The sequence below is a fragment of the Amia ocellicauda genome, chromosome 6 (genome assembly GCF_036373705.1).
Source record: "Amia ocellicauda isolate fAmiCal2 chromosome 6, fAmiCal2.hap1, whole genome shotgun sequence".
In the NCBI taxonomy this organism is placed as follows: Eukaryota; Metazoa; Chordata; class Actinopteri; order Amiiformes; family Amiidae; genus Amia; species Amia ocellicauda.
This window is the reverse complement of record NC_089855.1, coordinates 40,396,494-40,402,688: the sequence shown is the minus strand read 5'-3', so window position 1 is coordinate 40,402,688 and position 6,195 is coordinate 40,396,494.

Here is a 6,195-nt window from a genome sequence, read left to right as displayed (position 1 = left end):
AACTTACAACTTACAACAAGTGCAATACAAAGTGCAAGAATACAGTTAAGTAAGGCATCAAACATTACAAATTCAAATTTACATTATACAAAGCAATTCAAACTATAATACATTTTGCGACATCCAATTTACACAGGTAAGTACATTAAGTGAGGTCATACATCCTGGACTAAAAGCTAAGTGCTGTCAAGTCTTACCAGGCGTGGAGGAGGAACAGGGCTCCTGATCTCCCCTTCTCTCCTCTGTCCCCCCTTCTCTCCTCTATCACGATCAACAGCTTTGAATTCCACGCAGTGGAACTAACCTCTCCCTCTCACTTCTTCCTTCTAGTTCTCTACCGTCCTCCCAGTCCACTCGCCTCCTTCCTGGATGAACTCGATTTTCTCTCCTCCCTCCCCTCGCTGTCCTCACCTACCATTCTCCTGGGAGACTTCAACATCCACCTCTCCAACCCCATTGTGCAGGATTTCTTCCTCTCCTTCATTCCTTTAACTTCTCTCTCTCCCCATCTCCCCCTACTCACAGGGCAAGCCGCCAGCTAGACCTCATCTTCTCTAGAGGCTGCTCCCCTTCAACACTCTCTGTGACACCCATGGACATCTCAGACCACTAGTCCATCTCCTTCTCCCTTTCTCTCCCCTCCCTCCCCACCCCACCCACTCCCTCTGTCACCTTCCGCCGTAATCTCCACTCCATCTCCCCGTCCACCCTTGCTTCCACTGCCTTCACTCTCTTACCTTCCATTGACTGTTTTTCCCATTTTTCTGTCAACTGTGCTACCTCCTCTTTGTTCTCCTCCCTTGACTCTCTTTGTCCTCTTGTGTCTCGTCCTGCCCGTCCCTCCCCTCTTCAGCCTTGGATCGCCTCTGTTCTCCGCTCAACCTGAACTAGTCTGCGTGCCGCCGAACAGAACTGGAAAAGAACTAAACTCCCAGCTGCCCTCGAACTCTACCGCTCTCTACTGTCTACATTCTCCTCTTCACTCATCTCAGCCAAGAAATCTTACTTCCAACCACTCTTTGAATCCACTGTCAACAACCCCCGCAAACTCTACTCCACTTTCTCCTCCCTCTTTGCCCCCCTCCCCCTCCTCCTCCCTTATCTATTACTTCTGATGATTTTGCCTCCTTCTTCTCCTCCAAGATTGCAGACATCCGCAAGCTCTTCAACAGTCCCCCCTCCTCTCCCATCACACTCAAAACTCCCACCGACCATTCTCACCTCTCTCAGACTCTGAAGTTTCCTCTCTCTTCCTACATCACAAACCTACTACGTGTGCCCTGGACCCTCTCCCTTCTCACCTGCTCCAAGCGACTGCTCCTGATCTACTCCCCTTCATCTCCTCCCTCCTCAATTCCTCCCTCCTCTCTGGCTGTTTCCCCTCTGCATTTAAACAAGCTGCTGACGCCAACCCTTGACGCCACCTCTCCTCAGAACTACCACCCTGTCTCCCTTCTCCCCTTCCTCTCAAAGACTCTCGAGCAGGCGGTCCACCATCAGCTCTTTGACATTCTGTCCCAACACTCACTCCTTGATCCTTGGCTGAGACTGCACTCCTGGCAGTCACTAACTCCCTCAGCTGTGCTCGAGCGGCCTCCCTCTCCTCAGTCTTCATCCTCCTTGACTTCTCCGCAGCATTTGACACCGTCGATCTCTCCATCCTCCTCTCCTGCCTCGCTGACCTTGGAATCTCTGGGACTGCTCTCACCTGGTTCTCCTCCTACCTCAGCGACCATACCTACCAAGTAACATGACGAGGTTCCTCATCCACCCTCAACCTCTCCTCACAGGCGTACCCCAAGGCTCTGTCCTGGGCCCCCTCCTGTTCTCTCTCTACACTCGCTCCCTGGGCCCCCTCATTGCATCCCATGGTTTCTCCTACCACTTCTCCTATCTCTGCCTGGATGCACTCACACTACCTCAAGCTCAACCTCTCCAAATCGGATCTCCTGTTATTCCCCCACTATTCCTCACCTTCTGCTGACCTCTCCATCTTGATCCCCTTGGAATCCACCACACTCCCTCCTTCTTCTCCGAATCTGTCCCTGACTCAGCTGCTTGTCCAGTCACTGGTTCTCTCCTGCCTGGACTACTGCAACTCCCTCCTGGCCGGCCTGCCTGCTCCAGCTCATCCAGAACTCTGCGGCTCGTCTGGTATTCTCTCTGCCCCAATTCGCATACACTACTCCACTGCTCCGCTCCCTCCACTGGCTCCTGATACCGGCATGCATTCAGTTCAAGACATTGACCCTCGACCACACTGCACCAAGCTACCTTCAGTCACTCGTCTCTCCATACATCCCCTCCAGACCACTGTGCTCCTCCCGTGCCAGATGACTAACTCTATCTCCTCTCCACTCTCCTACCTCCAGAGCCCGCTCCTTCTCATCCCTGGACCCTAAATGGATGAACGACCTTCCCACCGAAGTCAAAACAGCAGAGTCCTTGACCTCCTTCCGGCGCTTACTCAAGACACATCTTTTCAGACAGTACTTGTAATATTAGTCCTTTTATCCCCGTTAGATAACAATTCACAGAGTTTTATTATGCTTCTTGCATTTTTGATTGTTTTCCTCCTTGCTCCCTTTCCCGTAGCCCTTGACTGTGACCCTACATCTTGACAGCACTTCGCTTTTACTGTCCAGGATGTATGACCTCACTTACTGTACTTGCCTGTGTAAATTGGAAGTTTTAAAATGTATTATATTTTTAATTTCTCTGTTTAATGTAAATTGAATTTGTAAAGTTTGATGCCTTGTACTTAACTGTATTTTTGCACTTTGTTTTGCACTTATGTTGTAAGTCGCCTCCCGTTGCATCAGTAGTTTGGCGATTGTTTTTAATTCAGTTTTTACTGGGAGCCAGTGTCCACTCAGTGATCAGTGACCACTAGCTCCACTGACCGCATCATTGAAACGCAATACGACAATTTGATGCACCCATGATGCATCGAAACGCAGCTCACATTACACGGGTTACTGTACCGCCCACTGCTGTGTGAGGCTGACCGGACCAGAGGGGCAGGACTGGATTTGCATGTTAGCTATATATTTATTTAGCAAATTCCACATTTAACATTTATATTTATATTTAACATTTAGATTGAACATTTATATTTAACTTTTGCATTTAACATTTATATTTATATTTAACATCTACATTTTATATTTATATATTTAACTAAATATTTATTTAAAAACTATATTTATTTTGTGACTCAGAGATTTAGGATTTACTTAAATATTTAATCAAACGATACATATTTATTTTTCAAAAACTGAGATTTAGCATTTATTTAAGTATTTATTTAAATAAAATATTTAGAAATATGGAAAAAACAGCTTAAGTATTTACTAAATGTGAAAAAAAACACAAGCTTTAAGTTAAATGTGTGAAAAAAGACACTCTGGGAAAAAAGTGTGCGTTGTTTTACATTTGGCGCCCCATACACATCTCCACTTTTGAAAGCCAAGTATTTCCTTAGTGGGCGTGACGGACGCTTACGTACATGTCTGGCAACAGATAGTTAACCGTCCACAAAACCTGGACATGTCTGCCGTTGGAAACGGGGCATTAGTCTTCTGGCACCGGAAGACCGCAGTGGTCTGGAGGGGATGTATGGGGAGATGAGGGTCTGAAGGTAACTCGGTGCAGTGTGGTCGAGACAGCGGTAGGTGAGGGTCAGCATCTTGAACTGAATGCGTGCCAGTATTGGGAGCCAGTGGAGGGAGAGGAGCAGTGGAGTAGCGTATGTGAATTGGTGCAGAGAGAATGCCAGACGAGCCGCAGAGTTCTGGATGAGCTGGAGCGGCGGGTAGTAGTTGCTGGCAGGCCGGCCAGGAGGAAGTTGCACTAGTCCAGGCAGGAGAGGACCAGTGACTGGACGAGCAGCTGAGTCGAGTAGTCGGTGAGGAAGGGACAGATTCGGTGTATGTTGCTCAGGAAGAATGTACAGGTGCGTGTCAGTGTGGTGATGTGCTGGGTGTAGGAAAGTGCAGGATCGAGGGTGACTCCTAGATTTTTAGCAGAAGAAGGAGAGAGTGTGGTAGATTCCAAGGGGATTGAGAGGGATTGGAGTGGTCAGCAGAAGGTGAGGAAGAGTGGGGGAAAAGAGGATATCTGATTTGGAGAGGTTGAGCTTGAGGTGGGATGGGAGAGGAGAGGGGACTGAGGAGAAGGAGGCAAAATCATCAGCAGAGACAGACAAGGGAGGAGGAAGGGGGGATGAAGAGGGAGGAGAAGGTGGAGCAGAGTTTGCGGGGGTTGTTGACAGAGGATTCAAAGAGTGATTGGAATTAAGACTTATTGGCTGAGGTGAGTGAGAAGGAGAATGTGGACAGTAGAGTGGTAGAGGTTGAGGGCAGCTGGGAATTTGGACCTCTTCCAATTCTGTTCAGTGGTGCACAATTTGGATTTGGTGGAGCGAAGGATGGAGGAGATCCAGGGCTGTGGAGAGGAGAGATGGACAGGAAGAGACGTGAGAGGACAGAGAGAATCAAGGGAGGAGGTGAGGGAGGAGTACAAAGTGGAAGTAGCGCAGTTAACAGACAGATGGGAAAAACAGTTCATGGAAAGTAGGAGTCAGAGCTGTGGAGGCAAGGGTGGAGGGGGAGATGGAGCAGAGATTATGGTGGAAGGTGACAGTGGGAGTGGGTGGGGTGGAAAGGGAGGTGAAAGAAAGAGATGACGTTGTGTTCTGAAATGTCCAGGGGTGTCACAGAGAGAGTCAAAGAAGACGAGATCCAGTTGGCGGTCTGCCTTATTGGTGGGGGGAAACAGGGAGAGGGAAAAGGAGGTAGAGAACTAGAAGGAAGAAGTGACAGGGAGAAGTGAGTTCTACTGCATGGAATTCAAAGCTGATAGTCGAGATAGAGGAGAGAAAGGGGGAAACAGAAGAGAGAAGGGGGAGAGCAGCAACCCTGTCCTTCCTCCCCGTCCAGTAGGATGGCTTGTTGGAAGCTGAGTGGCAGTTCCACAGACCTCCAGAGAGGGGAATGGAGGGGAGGAAGGAGGAGGGGTGAGGCAGAGAGATGAAGTTAGAGGGATTAGGGAGAGGCAGGAGAGAGCAGGACAGGGATTGGAGAGATAGTCATAACTGCCTAGTGTTGATGTGTGGTGTCTCCTCAATGGAGTCCCACAACTAGAGTATTTTCCCTTTGGAGTTGGAGCATTGGAGGCTGCTGGCACTGTTGTCCTGGAGGCTGTTAAATAGTCCACCTGTATCAAATTGGAAGAGTGCACACCTGAATTGTGTTGAATTACACTGCCTTGGTGAGAGCACGTAAGTCCCTCCCTAGTACAGTGATTTGCCAAACTAAGTGCTTGGAATGTCAGGAATGCTAACAAAATTAACAGCCTATTCTGAAAGGCAAGGCCAAACACACAATTACACTGTACAATAGCTCACAACAATAGTATGCAATGCAGGCATTTCTGATTACAGAAACTGTGTCAATAAATAGTCAAAATGTGCTAAGTAAGTCAGTAACTAAGAAACAGTAGCTGCCGTGCTAAGGTTACAGATACAGATGCAATATAAATACAATTAAACAAGCTAAAACAACCGGTAATTAGCTAAGAAAGGCAACTACGTCTGCTGGTCTGTGCACGTGTCCTGCATGTGTCAACAACACAAGTGCAAAACAAGGAACGAAAGCCCCTAATATAGCAAGACATTATTATGCGACTTGTCCTGGAACAATCCGAGTCCAGGACTTGATGTTATGCCAGGTATGAGGATGCATCTCTCTTGCATCATTCCTATTATTAAGCAGATTTTCTCATTAAATAAAAGTCCAATGGAGTTTATTTTCCAGTTGTTTCTGTAATAACAAATGTATACAAACACAATTAAAAAATATTTTTCCCACATTTTCACAAAAATGATTCTTAAAAATTGCCCTTCCTATTTTTGTACAGAAGGACACTAACATTCCTTCTTCGGAATGTTATATTGATGTTTTGAACTTTGTATTTTTTAATTATAGGAATTTCCAACCTGCTATCGGAAGGACAGATGTTCATTCAGATGGTTTTCCCTTTATTATTTTACTTTGTTATTATTTGTTTCCAAGCCCACAAATGTTCCATGGCCAAATTAGTGAAACGCTGCTTCAGGGGGTGGTTTCTCCCTACTCGGCAGCCACTCACTCCCGAAACCTGTGTGTGAAGAATGACCAGACGCTTGCAATGGAA